The sequence below is a fragment of the Rhinopithecus bieti genome, unplaced genomic scaffold (genome assembly GCF_001698545.2).
Source record: "Rhinopithecus bieti isolate Rb0 unplaced genomic scaffold, ASM169854v2 scaffold_14936, whole genome shotgun sequence".
NCBI classification, from domain to species: Eukaryota; Metazoa; Chordata; class Mammalia; order Primates; family Cercopithecidae; genus Rhinopithecus; species Rhinopithecus bieti.
Window position 1 is genome coordinate 2,500,084 of NW_016808811.1, and position 16,827 is coordinate 2,516,910.

The 16,827-nt window shown below is 33.3% G+C and overlaps 1 protein-coding gene across 1 annotated transcript in view; it reads right to left on the reverse strand.

Moving 5' to 3' along the window:
* The window catches only part of CNTN5 (contactin 5), a 1,382,289-nt gene that overhangs the window by 1,052,460 nt on the left and 313,002 nt on the right, over window positions 1-16,827 (reverse strand). Inside the window, exon 2 of the mRNA XM_017887230.1 lies at window positions 14,464-14,602. The gene's annotated coding sequence lies outside the window, so the exon portion shown is untranslated. The remainder of the gene's footprint in view (window positions 1-14,463; window positions 14,603-16,827) is intronic.

Here is a 16,827-nt window from a genome sequence, read left to right on the forward strand (position 1 = left end):
GTAGAGATGGGGTTTCACCGTGTTCGCCAGGATGGTCTCGATCTCCTGACCTCGTGATCCACCCGCCTAGGCCTCCCAAAGTGCTGGGATTACAGGCGTGAGCCACCGTGCCTGGCCACTTCAGGACATTTTCACTTGATGTCCCTTCTGTCGCCAAAAAAATCCACATGACTGTCACCCTTACATGTTTTATGCCTCAGAGTAAACACTGCCTCAGCAAAAACGTCTTCCAGAATCTCCCAGAAAAACGAAAGCAAAAAACCACCCAACCATAACATTCTCTATCCCTTTAACTTAGATTTATTTCTGCTAAGACATTCATCACTTCAAAGTATTGTACATTTTATTCATTAATATCTTCATTTTCATAGTAGAAAGTGAATTTCAAAAGGATAACTTTTTTTTTAATTTTAATGTTTTCATTTTTAATTTTTGTGGGTAGATAGTAGGTGTATACATTTATGGAGTACATAAGATGTTTTAATGTAGGCATGCAATGTGAAATAGGCACATCATAGAGATGGGGTATCCATCCCCTCAGCATTTATCTATAGGGATAAGGATTAATAAAATGATTCATGGCTATATTTCTAGTTCACTCATAATGGGCACTATATATATATGTATATATACACACATATGTATATTTCACAGATATATATATATATGTGAATGAACAAAATACATAAAATTGATTAAGCACCAACAAAACTCCTAGAAAATTAGAAAAAAGGTGTTATAATGATTTTCATAGATTTAACACATTTTATAACAAAAGTTGACACAAATTACATAAATATAAATAAAATAAGCAAATACAATAAATGAGCATATACAAATAGAGAAAATACGAATAAGAAAAGAAAATGGAAGATATCATAAAACCTAGTACGGTTTCTTGGCTCCCATTTTGGCTTTGATTTTACATGAGCCAAAGCAGAATGAAATACTATAAATGACATTATTTTACAGAACCAGGGAGATTAAAATAAATACCCACCCCAGTTCTCACTGAATGTTAAAAATAGCAACAAAATACAATTAAACAGCAACAAGAAAAGTTATCCCCAAAATGAACAATGGTTCTCTGTTGTAGGAAAAAACAGACATTCTCCACCTCTCATTCCATCCCAACCCCCTAATGGAACCCTGTCAGACATGGTGGACACCATGCCCTACTCATTCTTGTGATTTGAATATTACCAAATATCATTATGTCTCTCAATACAAATAAATAGCAAAGACCAAAATGCAATTCAATAGAAGCAGTTTTATGAACTAAAAATGATGAGATTCAAGTACAGAGCTGTTTGATCAGGCTGGGTGGAAAGATGAGTAAGTCAAACATTTTTAAATGAGTAGATATTATATAGCAGATATCTCATTGTGTTGCATATTTAAAGATGCTTTGTGTTCATAACAGTATACAATTAACACCTACTTATAATACTAATGTAAATGGAAGGAACCACTTTCAAAAAAAATATAGAGAAAAATCAATTTTCTATTTTATGGCAATTTAATTTTTACAAATAAGTTTATGAATTTAAACTATAGCATGTAATATGGCATATAATACTCTGAAATATCCTATAGGTGAATATTTTTTCAATTTTAATGTGATAGTAGTCATTTCAATAGCAAAGAAAACATTTAGTACATATTTATTCTGTTTTGATTTTTTAAACTTTTATAGAACATAGAAATAACTACTGATATTATACTTTCAATATTCCAAAAAAAGACTTCTTATACATTTTTTTCTTTGAATAGCCTCAAGTGGAAAATAATAGATAGTCCCAGAAAAATATGTAACTTACTATTTGACTGTAACATTTATAAATTTACTTAAATTCCACAGCTACAACATGTTTTTCAAAAGTCTCTTCTAAGATTATGCTTATCTTCATTTCACATACACCCTAATATTAGGAAAAAAGTGAATGGACTGTCCCTTCTCTGACAAGATATAGAGAAAAATTATTAAGATATACACTGATTCCCCTTCTAGCTTCAAAAGGTATGAAGAAATCCTCCATATGTGTCCTTATGTGATTTCAAATCTGTACCCCAAGCATGTTTCCCTTTTACTATTGTGAACTGTCATGCTGTCACAGTGATCTTCTTTCTATATCCACTGTTTAGTAAACATTTTAGCTCTTACTGTTTTTTTTTTTTTTTTTGAGATGGAGTCTCACTCTGTCACCTAGGCTGGAGTGCAATGGCGCGGTCTAGGCCCACCGCAACCTCTGCCTCCTGGGGTCAAGCGATTCTCCTGCCTCAGCCTCCCAAGTAGCTGGGATTATAGGCACCCACCACCATGACCGGCTAATTATTGTATTTTTAGTAGAGACAGAGTCTCACCATGATGGCCAGGCTGGTCTGAAACTCCTGACCTCAGGTAATCCTCCTGCCTTAACCTCCCAAAATGCTAGGATTATGGGAATGAGCCACCGCACCCAGCTTAGTTCTTATTCTTGCCTAGTTTATAAGACGTTAAGAAAATTGTGGAATAAATAGAAAAAAAGTCACTTTTATTTCACAATAAAGATAATTAGTATTAGAAATATAAGACAAATCATAAAATAAATGTTACTTTAGGAATTCCACAACCAATTATTTATTTCCTGCATGACATACCTGTTTGAGGCCATGTCATTCAAGCAACTCAGAGTGCACAAATTATACCCTTAGGTTGTTTATCCAAGCTATAAGCTCATCACACAAAAAAGTGAAACATTCTCTTAACCGATTTATTTTGACAATTCTATACCTAATAGCTAATTTGATTGATATTTTTGACTGGACTTTCCTAGCGTTAGAGGAACTAGTTACAATAATGTAGCTGACATTTATTGAATTTACTACTGTGTACAAACGTATTCCACCAATAAATTAAAGGTTAAATCAACAATCTAAGAACAAAAAGTTATATTTTTTTTATTTTTTATTTTTTCCCAAGAATAAGGTTAGGGTGAAGAAGGCTCAAACATTTCCTGAAGAAATCTCTTGTAGGATTCTCTGTGTTTCCAGGGAATCTGACTATATTTACACTTCAGTAGCAGATGCTAGTAATGCTCCAGTCCGCAATGGTAAATCAGTCCCCCTGCAGACACAGAGGACTGTTCCTGCATTCATTGTGCCATCTGGAGAGTCTGAGTCTCATGGCTGCTTCTCTGCCTCAAGATTTTCTCTAGCACCGTGGGGGCTTGTTCAACCAAGTACAGGGCAGCTTGAAAGGGATCTGAGTTTTAACAGCCCTAAAGTCAACCCTCACCCATGAGCCTAATTAGGCATATATTTACCCCAGCTTTCCATCTATCATTGTGAAAATTCTGAGGTGTGTTTTGTATGAAACCTCAGAGGGAAGATATACAAGGAGCTGGAGCAAGAGGAAGCTCCAAATACTTGCACGTGTGGACCTGCTCATTATGATGTCCTTTCTCGACTTTTCTCCATTCTCTATCTTGTTTTCCCCACTCTCTCACTTCTGCTGCTTCCTCAGATCACCTCCTGTTAAACTATTTTCAGTGTACCCCAAAGGAAATCCAGACTAAAGCAACTTCCAAACACAATCTGGAAACTTTATTATAAAAAATATCTAGAATTTTTAGCATGGGCACCATATAGGTAACACGACTCCAGCGAACTTACGTTTTCATAAGTAGGATTAAAAGATGGAAGATTTCTGTGTGGCAGAAGAGAGATGTGGCTAAAAAACAGAGACTTCAGACCAAGATTGCACAGGTTTGAAACCCCCTCAACTCGTTAATTCTTGATCTCTCTGCTTTAAATTCCTAGAGATATTAATAAGCTTGAACTAGTAAGTTGCTGTGAGAATAGCTTCTGACACTGCACAAACAAATGCTGAATATTTGCTATTGCTGTTATTATAGGTTTTACCAATTTGGACTACAAGCAGTGGTTGAAACAGCTCTCATGCTATTGAATATGATTTCCAAGGAAGTATTGCTGAGGAATACACTGAATGTCCATTATTGTTTCAAGTATGTCTATTTGGCTTTGCTGATAGTTAGGGTGAGGGCCAGAAAGTCAAATAACACCTACTCAAATCAGACAACACAGAAACAATGTGTATTTAGAACTATATTTCATGTTTTATTAAAAAGAAAATAACCCAGTTTATACAAACCTTCAAATTTAAAGATGATATTAGCATATATGACAACATAGGCCAGCACATGAATAATTTTTAATCAAAATATTAGTTTCACATTCACACTTGGAGCTATGATTTATTATGTTGGAACTACGCGTGCTTTTCATGAAATTTGAAACTTCAGGACATAATTCTACTTTTAAGCAAACTAAATAAATCTATTTTGGATTGTAGTGATATTTGCTTGATTTGGTACTTCTATTAGTAGTTTTCAATATTCTGGAATTCTATTCAACATTGAGGTGTGTATCTATATGTTCTAAAGTCTTTTCTTCTGTTTTGTCTACTCTCTTGTTTATTTCTTATCATAGCTTGAGTAATTGTTGCATGCCTCCAAGAGCCAAAACTGAGAAGCAGGGTTGAAACCAGTACTGTTTGGGCCTAGAGTAAGAGCAAATGGTGTGACTAAGTTTACTATAACTAGAAACGGCATTGAGAGTAGTTCAGGTCTTTGTCACAGACTTTAGTTTGGTGGAGTGTCAATGCTACACGGTGCCTCACTCTTTCAGTTGGGATATGCTGATGCTTCTTCAAGCTACACAGATGACTTTCATTAGAGATCTTCTAATTCCAAGCATGTAATCATGGTTATTTATGTATGACTTAGAAGAAAAATAATCACTGCCCAGAAGCTCTTGTATAAGTATTTCAAGAACTTTAAAATTCTAGAAGGCTGTGGAATCAACTTTACAGAAAGAAAAAAAAAATGCTTAAAGGAAATAACTTTTATATGTTTTCTTCATGTTTCCTTGAACTAAGACATTGCTAAGAGATTTATTATAAAAGCTATGTGCTGGATTAGTTATATAAGAGAGATACATTTAATTCTTAATCAGTAATTATGTATTAGTGCTGAAATCCTTTAGATCAGCCCTATTCAATAGAAATATGCAAGCAACAAATATAAGCCACATACGTAAATATATTTTGTAATAGTAACAATTAAAAAGAAAAAAGGTAGCATTATTTTAAAAAATATATTCTGTTAACCCCAAATATCTAAAATATTATAATTTCTACATGAAATGAACATTATCAATAAAATATTTTACAGTTCTTTTTTTCATACTGTGTCTTGGAAACCTGTGTTGTATTTAATTTCATAACACACCTCAATTCAAACTAGCCCCATTTCAAGAGTTCAATAGTCACATGTGGCTAGTAGCTATCTTTATTGGACAGTACAAACTTAATTAACAATATATTAATATTGCTTAGGAAGTGGCTCAGTCAAATACTGTATGTGTGTGTGTGTCTGTGTGTGTATGTAAAGTTTTATTTTGTTTTAAAATGACGCATAATAATTCGACATATTTATGGGTAACTGTGTGTTATTTCAATACACTTATGTATTGTATAATGTAATGATCAAATTAAGGTAAGCATCATATCCATCACCATACCCTCCCACTTGCTGGTTACTTTGTGAACTACTTCAAAGTTTTTTTGCAAGTAGAATTATTTAATATGCTTACAGTTTCCTTAGCTGCTACTATGGGGCTGTCAATTCTCAATTCATTGAATAGTCCTGTGTGTATTTCTAGAGGCCCATCTATCTTCTCACACTCTATTTCCACCTTCTCATGAATTGTGAAGCTAGACAATAAAATTTGTTTGAATTCCTTTCAAAGATGCCTATGTAGTTGTGAGTAAGAGTCTGAGATGTTTTAAGAGCAAAGAACAGGATTTTTGTCACTCAAGGCTTGTATGTGCTGGTCCTTTTAGTTTCGGTTTTTGTTTAATTTTCAGCTCTTGATTTCATTCTTGATAATTTATATTTTTAATAAAAGGATACAATGCAGTGTGTGTGTGTGTGTGTGTGTGTGTGTGTGTGTGTGTGCGCGCGCGCGCGCCTGTGTGTGTGTGAGAGAGACAGAGTTGATGAGTTGGTAATCACTATATTTTTACCTATAGCTTTGAGAGTATAGCATTTTTTATCTTCTACCCAATCAGGTCACCATGAGGACAATAATACGACAATCCGTTATCATTAACTCTGTTGGAGAGTTTTGAAGACACTAGAGAGAGTTAAATGACCTGGAAAACTCAGTCTATGGGAAAGTCTATTGTATTCATCTCTGTTATTTCCACTGCCATGCATCATTGAAATCTTAGAATATGATTTCCTATAGTGACATATAGACACAACAGAAAATTTTCACCTTCCTTTTAACCCCAAATAAAATCTTCGAGATTTAAAAAATATTTTCTATTTCACATGCTTAGTGTCAAACACATTAGTAATACATTATTAAAAGTAATTTTCAGAAAGTAATTATAAAATGTTTAATTATTTTAAGTAATCAACCTATTTGAGAAGCATAGAGATAGCAGGAAATATTCAGTATAATATGGATGTCGTTTGTAGATTAAGTCTATGAAGCTGTAGTCACACTAAGTGTTGCAGATTTTCCCCATTTTATAAAGCAAAAAGAACGAACGAGAATTTATAGGTATAAGCTACTACAAATTTTAAGCTTATTTCCCTGGAACCTATCTGTTTTATCGTATGTGTAAGTGTAGCCCCAAAAGTCACCTAAATCACGGGTGGTCCAAAATGTGTTTCATTTTCCCATTTTCAATATAGCAGAAGAAAATTAGGAAAAAAAAATTGTTTGAATAGTAAATGTACCAGCTTGCCAAATGTAGCATTAAAGTAAAAGCATAGAACTTTTTACAAATGACATTTGCAATCATGGTAATAAAATAGATGACTAAACACTGATCTGGTGCCACAATGTGCAATTTAAAAACTACCAGGGAAGTGTTTTTGGACAATTTGTTATGCTTTTGACACATGAAATCTTCACTCAAAAGCATGTATAGGCACCAAATTCTAAATTATGAAGCATGAAAATATAGATATTTTAACTTTATTTCCAAAGGAAAAAGAAATACTGTTGTGCCAAGTGAATTATACTATTCGTGAAATAACGTTCCAATATTTTAACCTCTGACTAGCCTCTTAAAATTCAGTAAGGTAAATACTGACACTTGGAAAACACTTAGAGTGTAATCTTGAATACTAATAGACTAATTAATTTACCATACATTAGCTTCAGGGGTTTTCTACTTCCTAATTTTGACATCTTGTCACTGAGGATAATAGATCATCACTTGAAGATTACCTAACATTTGTAGAGACGTGGTTGCCAATTCTCTTTATTTACATTTTAACTCTCTCTTTCCCTTAATTGTTGTACACCATAATAGAGTAAAAGAAAAACTTCAATCTGGAGAAATAATTTGTAAATAAAACAGGCATATGTATACAATATAAAAATCTGTATTTGTAACTGTAAATATCAGCCATATCAACTGTTACTTATGTTATTTATTCTTCAAATATTAGTTTAAAATGCACTAGGTGGAAGATATTATGGGGGCACAGATTGGTATAAGACACAGTACTGAGCTTTAAAAATATTGTATAGAAAATAAAAGCAGAAGAACAAATATTGATGCTATCTTATTTCATATAAGATGAGACTCAGATATTGTGGAAATAGTAGGATTTGATCTTAATTTTAACATGACAAGTGGAATAATTGGGCGCATAAGGCATGCCAGATAGGGTTAAAATATAAACAGATAAATTAGTGAAGAAAAGTAAAATGCGTATTTAGGGATAATGAGTTGTCAAAAATTAATGGAATATAAATTATTTTGTGAATAATAGTTCTATCAGTTAGCTATTGCTACATAAAAAAATCACCCCAAAACTTTATGTTTTAAAACAACAGTAATTTATTATCATTAGCTCATCTTGAGTGGCTGAAGGTCAGCTGATTATAGTTGGGTTTGGCTGGAATGTTTCATCTGGGATGACTCTATTCCACATATCTCTTTTTTTTTTCTTATTCTCTTGATGATGAAAAAAGAGCAACATGGCTCATGGAAATACGCATTATGTCTTAAGGCCTGACCTCACAGCTAGTATACTATTCCTTTTGTTAATTCAGTTGATCGAAACAGGTCACATGGATAAACCCAAAGTCAAGAATCAAGTATGTATATTTTATTCCTTTATTAAGAAGAGCTAGAAAGGCAGACACTGAATGTGCAGAGATAGGAAGAGTTAAAAAATTAAATACAACATTGCAATTTACTACAACGATAAACTGCAAACTTGGAAAGCTGATCTACTGCAGATATGTAAAAGTAAGGATTGCTAAATCTTTTCTTTTATTATTATGTTACAGGTAAAAGAGAGTTATTAAAAGTTTAGGCACCAAGGTGTTTTGTCACAATTGTGTTTTCTTTTTCATTTATTTTCCACTATAGTCACCTCTGTCATTTTGTTAACTGCTTTTTGTGGGTTTAAAATACCTTTCTGTGTGTTGAGGTAATTAAATTATTACCAATTTCTTCTTTCTAAAATTTAAAGTTCTACCTTTTAAGTCTTACATCTATCTATAGTTATTAATTTATTTATTATATGGCATTCTGAGAGATCTTATTTTAATTTTTGATGAGTAATATATTTTACTAGCACAATTTATAGCATAGTCCATTCTTTCTCCACTGGTCTTTAGTATCACATCACTTGTATATCAAGTTTTCATAGAGGCATAAAGTGTTCTCTGAGCTTTCTAGTATCTTCCAAAGGTTACTTCAAGGCTCCACCCTACCCCCAAAACACACTATCTTAATTTTGCTAAATTAACTTTTGAAGTTAGACCAAAATAAAACCAATTGAGGGAAGATTAACACTCTTGAAAATCGAGTCTTCCCATCTATGAACACAATATATCGCTCAATTTTTATTCATCTCCATAGGCATATATATATATATTTGTGTGTGTGTGTGTGCACGTGTGTGTATGTTTATTTTTAGGCATCTCCTTTATCAAGTTTAGGTCAGAAAATAAAATAAAGTTTAAGGTATTTTAATTAAAAAGAATTTAGATATCAACTTATTTTAAACTGTTAGAAGAGCTGAAGAAACAAATGACAGGAAAGACCACTGCTAAATCTTAAAATGACTGCCAGTTTTCAAATAGTAGGCCATTGCAGGACTCTAAAACTACCAGCAATTAGCGTGGCTTCCAGCACTGAGGCATATGATACTAAAAAATGCATCTGAGGCCACTGTGGCTGGAAGGAAAATGATAGGACTTCTGCTTCTCTTACATTTTCCCTATCTCTTGTACATCTCCCATTGAGTGGCACCTAATCATGAATCCTGCTGACAGGTGTTTTGAGAAATGCAGTTATCAGAGTCTCTGGCCTTCTAATATTCTGGAGAGCACAAGAATTAGGAAAGAATACTATGTACTAACCCAAAATCCAGCACAATACTACACAATCATTATTTCCATTATGCATGAGATCTCTTTTTATTCCATTTTCTAATCATTTATGACAGATCGATAGGAATGTATCATTTTTCTATGTTAGTTTTATAACCCCCCCAAGAGCCCCAGAATGCAAATACGAATGCCCAAAAGGCTAAATCTATATTTTCTTCCCTTCCTTTCCCTTACTCCCTCTTTCCTTCCCTCTCTTCCCCCTTGGCTCTCTCTCTCTCTCCTTCCCTCCCTCCTTTCTTCCTCCTTCCTTCCCTTCCTTCTCCCTTTCCTCCCTCGCTTTCTCCTTGACTCCCTCCTCCCTCCCCTCCCTCCCTTCTTTCCTGCTTTCTTTTGTTTCCTTCTTTCCTCCTTTCTTCCCTTCTTTCCTGATGTACTTCTTCCTCCCCCCACCCCCCCACCCCTTTTTTTTTTAAGTCTCACAAGACTTTCAGTAAGTTTCAGTCCACTCAGTGGTTAAAAATGTATGTTACTCACTCTATCACAATAATAACCATCTGCTAAACACTTTTCAGATGCCAAGTTTTAAATATAAGAGAGAGAGAGAGAGAGAGTGTGTGTGTGTGTGTGTGTGTGTGTCACTGCTTGTATATGTACAGATATAGATAAGATAGATTTTGTGTGAACTTTTTGCACCCTTACAAAATGAGATAGTATTCACTTTTTATAGTCAAATGAAAGTTGAGGTTTATAAAAATTGAGATACAGCCAAGTTCTTCACTTAGCAAATATTACAGCAGAGAGTCAATCCTAGTTTTAACTTATTTCAAAGCCTATAATCTTTCCATTTGTCAGAATTGTCTCAATACATTCAGCAAATGTGACAGTTTCTAAGCAGAAGTCTGTATCTAGTTAAGAATTTGTCTGTCTGGGATTCACTGTGTATACTAAGCTTAGCGCAGAGAGACAAACTGAATTTCAGACCCATCATGAAGAGATAGAGCCTTTCTTATGTTGTGGTATAGCCTTGAGGTGTTCAGGTGACTAAGCATTGAGACTAATAGTTCCATTGTTTGTATGTAAGCAGAGGTGGATGGAAATTTTCTTTTTCTCAAAACTTATTCCAGAAAATAAATATTTCCTCTGTTTCCATGAGTTATTTCCACAATAGAAATATTAAATAAAGGTTAATATTTGCTGAGCAAGTATCATATATGAGGTGTTTCACATACATTCATATTAACGAAAGTGTTTGCATGTTTTCAACCTGTGGATTCCTGGAATCACACTAGCAAAAATTTATGTACTAGAAAGCCTATACGATCTGTTACATTATCACACTAAAATGTATTCCTTATTTTTCTTCCTCTTGCTTTGGGCAAATTCCGTTTTCTTATATATCCTTAGTAACTTCAACTTGGAAAATATTAATTCACCAACATATTTCCTACGGATAGACTGATATCGAAAATAATCCATCGATATCCAACTTGAACCACCCCCTCCCACCACCACAACTGGCAGATAGAGATAAATGCTGTCTAAGAAATTCATGCAAATTCAGATTACAAAGTTCGTATCAACTGATACATATATTTATTTAAGCCATTCTATTTTGGTTCATCTTACTAGACATTTATTTTATTTTTTATTTTTTTTAGATGGAGTTTTGCTCTTGTTGCCCAGGCTGGAGTGCAATGGTGTGATCTTGGCTCAGTGCAACCTCCGCCTCCTGGGTTCAAGCAATTCTCCTGCCTCAGCCTCCTGAGTAGCTGGGATTACACACATGCACCACCATGTCCAGCTGATTTTGTATTTTTAGTAGAGACGGGGTTTTTCATGTTGGTCAGGCTGATCTCAAACTCCCTACCTCAGGTGATCTGCCCGTCTTGGCCTTCCAAAGGGCTGGGATTATAGATATGAGCTACCGTGTCCGAACTTACTAGGCATTTTTATACTTCATTTAACAAATTTTCCTATAAAATACTTCAAAGCAATATTTTCTAAAAGACAAAAATCTATAAGTATCGTGAAAATAAATAACCAATTTTTACAAATGGTAAAACACAGATGTTTATAACAACCACCTCAAAGATTTTACTGTTGAATAACAATTTTGTGTGGAACTGTTCCATCTCCCTTCCTGATGATAAGAAATTACACTTTTCATTCATCTGTACACATGACCCTTGAAAGATTTCTGTGGACACTCTCATTGCTAGGAAATTCTTTCAAGGATTCAGTCAAAACTGTCTCCATCCACCTTCCTTCATTATTTTGTCAATTCTGGCCACACTGTAAACATTTTAGCAAGTAGTAGCACTGTTAATTTACACAATACTTACGTAGCAACTAATATGAAAAGTTTTTCTTTTCAAATTGCTATGCAATTGTCAAGAGCTTTAGAGACGAAAATTAGATTTCCTGTTTTTGAAATTCAGAGCACATTCTACTCTATTCTTATCAACTGTAGTACTCTCTAAGAGATGCATACATTGACACTTAGAGGTTTCTTTTCATGAGGTGATGAGAATCCTGGCAATGCTAAAAATCTATAAACCTAGAGCCACTCAGACTCTTCTCTAATGAAATAAAGCTCCTCCTCTTGGAGCTGAGCCAGTGTCTCCTGGATGAGTTCTATAAGTTATTGAGTGAAACATTTCATTCTCAAAGGCTGAACTCAGGACCCCTTTTAATATATATTGCCTCTTATTATGGCAGGAATTGAGTTGGTTATGTCAAGATGAAACTGTCAGTTTTGCAGCTGAATGTTTTCAGTTGTTACAGTGACAGATTAGGTGCAAGTATATGAATGAAATGGCGTTTCATTTAAAGTGACACTGTGAATCTACTCTCATCAGATTCATCAATTCTAATTCACTTACCTCTTTTTGGAGTGCTCAGTTTGTCTCATTTGTTTCAATTGCTTCCTATTCTACCAATATGCTTCTCAATTAGTTGGAAGGAGCAACAACAAAAATGACATAATAAGAGTGCACTTTGCTCTGCCAAACCTGATTCTACAGGTTCTCTGCGCAGTTAAATACACTCTACAACCTCAACTTGAAACCTGAATTTATTAATAGATTGACAAAGAGCCTCTTCTAAAAAATTAATTAGACTTCTGTTGAACTACATGAATTTAATACAATTCAGTTGGTAATTGATAGAATGCACCAGTTCACAGGTGTCCAAGACATTTACTCTATTCTATTTCCATCTGCTGATGTGTCTAGCATAAATTCAAATTGCATATCCATCATCCATCTGGAAGTGGGCATTAGATCTGTAACCCTCTTACATATAGCTGCTGTGATGTGTTCAGTTGTTTGGTTGTCTTTCTTTGAATGTCACAAGCATCATAAACAACTTGTTTCTAACATTACTAAATTCAATTAAAGTGCTTAGATTTAACTTATCTCTAGTATTCACAGATACCTCAGATGTAAAACAAAATTTAGAGTTTGATTTGTTAATGTGTCTCCATGATTATGAGTTAAGAACAAAATGCTTTATAAATAGGAAATAACAGCTTCCAAGATGTTTACATTTACAGACAAAATACAGATTATTATTATTATTTTGTGTATGTAACCTATTCTTAAATCATTCTTATTGTAACAAACAGAAATTTGATGGCAAAATTTGGCTTACAATCTGGCTAATGTTAGAAAATAGCAATGGATTAATTTAGATGGAACTCAATTTTTTCCCATGATATCTGGTTTCACTGTTAGATACTTCCCCTTCCCTTTCTTTATACTTTCTGTTTAATTTTTTTTTTTTTTTTTTTAATGTGGTTGCTTTTCTTCACAAGATTAATTTAGAGATACCTGGTACAGTTAGGGCCTGCAATTTAAATGACAGACTGGCATGATTTAATGAAATGAATAAAAGGCACATGGAATGTAACATTTTCTGCAATGAGCTGCCAAAATTTGAGTGTGGCTAGTAGAAAGTAAAATCAAATACCATGGTAAAACTTTAGACGCCTACACCTTCCAAAAGAACCGCTCTCACACCCACATTTAGTAACTTCTCTTCTTTAATGCTAATTTTCAAGCTTGAAGGTACTGAAAGCATAGAGTAGGATGAGAAAACTCCTCTCCTATTTTGAATCAATTAACCTGGATTAACCTAACAAATTAAAGGATAAACATGTGACAGTCTTGAAATTGGGTACACTATTGTCAACATTTTATAAATAAGCAGATTAAGATAATCATTCTAGAGTCATAGTGTACTGACCTTCTTGATTATTTAAAAAGTACATCAGAAGTATTGTAGTTAAGTAGCACACAATGGATTTAATTCAAGATAGTCTACTGGTACCATTTAGTCATAAATAACAAAAGTCTAATGATGTAGTTCAAAGTATTTTAGAGTATTCATTTTAAAGGATTATTATTTACTCAATGCCCAGTTTTACTCAAAATAAGTGTAATTACTCTTCAGTAATTTCTATTGGTTATGTAAATATATAAGAATGAGGAGCTGCTGTGCAAACTGCATAAAAGCCACCTTCCTTCAGGAGATCCCCTTTCCTAGTGGGGATGACTCTACCTCTCTCCACCCATGTCTTCCTACTTATTTAACTTAAGCATTGCCTTAAAATTCAAGCACATAAAAAAGCACAAAAGCCATCCACTAGCACATTATACATGTCAGTTGAGAAAGATATCATGGAACAGGAGGCTATATCTGAGTATTGTTTCCCTTATTGCTTTCAGCAATTTTATATCACATTCGTTTACTTGCCATCCTCGTATCAAACTAAACAATTAGTAAGGACAAATATTTTACCTTGTTTCACTTTTAATAATATTTGCAGAATATTTATAGGGCATTTATGTTACTGACACAATCAAGGTGTTTTCAATTCAAAGAAAAATCACTTAATTTGAGAAAATAACATATGAAGCTTTAGCATATTCAGCAGTTGTTATTAGGAGCTCCATTAAGGATATTTATGAATCTTATTTTTTTCAATATTTCTTTCAATTTTATAGGCATTTTAATAAAGATGAACTGTACCTGCTTTCTGAAAACAGGGTCCAAAGTATGCTCTTGACAAAGGAACTGGTTTTTGTAAAGTAATCCTTTTGCAGTAGTCATGCAAAAATGATGCTTAGTAGATCTTGAATAGCATTAAATGGCAATCCTTTAAAGACACCTGTTAAGAAAGAATATATAGTATTGTGATTACAAATGATCCTTCTTCCAACTTTGCTTGACCAAAACCCGTGCTTCTTATTAAATACTTTATATCAATGTTCTATTTAGTTATACATACAAGCACCATACCTTTTACCCATATAAACAAATACTTACAGCTTCTAATTAGGTATATTTATATAGTTGCTTTTTCAGATGCATTGTTTTCCTTTATAATTTATATTTAATAATATAACAGAATGTCACTCTAAGCTTACATGGGTTACAATAGCTTAAAATATTTAACACACTAACTTATACCTGCATTCCCGGCTTTTCTTAAATTTTATAAGATAATAATATGAAAATTCTATACTATTCCTAGCATTTGCAATGTTAAATTTATTATCTATTTTATTTAAGAATTTACAATGTGCATTTTCTTAAAAGCTTATATGTGATTTACTTTTAAAATAAGTTTGAGAATTATGCTGGTGCATATTCCCCAGTGACGTGAAGGAAATTTACATGAATGGGGCCACCTCTATTCTCTTTATTTCTAATGAAGTTCACTGTTTAATGAAATTCTCCATACAATGAAATTTATATTTCTAGTAAATTTAATCTTTGATAGATTTATTGATGTTTTAGCATCGAAAACGTAGCATAGCTACCCATACATATATTTCAAATAGGAATCTAATAACATATTTCTTACAGTTTTCAGCAGTTTTATACCATCTTCCTATACTTGCCATTCTTATATCAAACTAAAAATTTAGTGATGAAAATTATTTTACTGTTTTTCTCTTTAATAATATTTCCAGAATATTTATAGAGCATTTATGTTTATTGACATAATCAAGGTGAGTAAGGAATACAAGTTTTAAACTTTAGATTGATGACTTCAGAGTGATTGAAGGCCATCAACTGAGATTCCATGTTAATATACTACCAAGAGTCCAGGGAAATCTAAGGTACATATTTCATGATCAGATTGAGAAAACGTATTTCAATTGCTTGTAGTTGTCACTACCAAAGGGTATTGAACTTTATGATTTCTATTTATATTATTTGGAACTTCAGGAAATTGACATTTTTGTTAAAAAAAAAGTAGTGAAATATCAGCAATTTTAAATATGTCAACCTAAGATTTCCTTTAATCTCAGCTTGCATTTCTGATATCAAGTCTAAATTATAGATATTATTGTAGTATACAAGTTGTGAACAGGAAGAACTTTTTGTCTTCCTTGCTTCCTCCTTCTGTCTCTTCCTCCCTTCTTCTTTCCCTTGCTTTTGTCCCCCTTCCTTTTTTCTTCTCCCTTCATTATTTTCTTAATATTGTAATAATTTTACATATCTGCTTTATGCCTTAGTGCACAAAATTAAAAACTAAAAAAGTCAGGCATTTTGTTGAGGTTTACAAACTTAGGTGGAATGATAGTTACTTAAGCAAAAAGCAAGTCTTTATTTTAGATTTGACAAGTTTTTTTTTTCATCTTGGACTGTCATTAAGATGGATTTTTTTGGAAGTCAGGTTTTTGTGTTCTTTTTACTGTCATTACTTCTTAGCAATTATACAGTGCACCATTTTTCCCTACAATATGGAAATATTGAGAACATTAAATGAGATAATACACATAAAAAGCTTACCAACATGTCCAGCACATATTGAATAAATAAGAAGTACCATTAGTTATTTTCACATTGCATTATGAACTAACATAGCAAAAGAAAAAAAATTATAATGAACACTGTTGTTGTGGTGATGGTTGTTATTTTCAAATTCCTTCCTCAAGTTTGCTTCTCAGAAGCAAAGCTTTTTCATTTTGTCTCTGGAATAAACTCATGCTTGTCTTTAAGACAGTCATCAAGTTGCCAATGTGTTTCTTCACAGAATTGGAAAAAAACTACTTTTAAGTTCATATGGAACCAAAAAAGAGCCTGCATTGCCAAGTCAATCCTAAGTCAAAAAAACAAAGCTGGAGGCATCATGCTACTGGACTTCAAACTGTACTACAAGACTACAGTACCCAAAACAGCATGGTACTGGTACCAAAACAGAGATATAGACCAATGGAACAGAACAGAGCCCTCAGAAATAATACCACACATCTACAACTATCTGATCTTTGACAAACCTGACAAAAACAAGAAATGGGGAAAGGATTCCCTATTTAATAAATGGTGCTGGGAAAACTGGCTAGCCATAAGTAGAAATCTGAAACTGGATTCCTTCCTTAC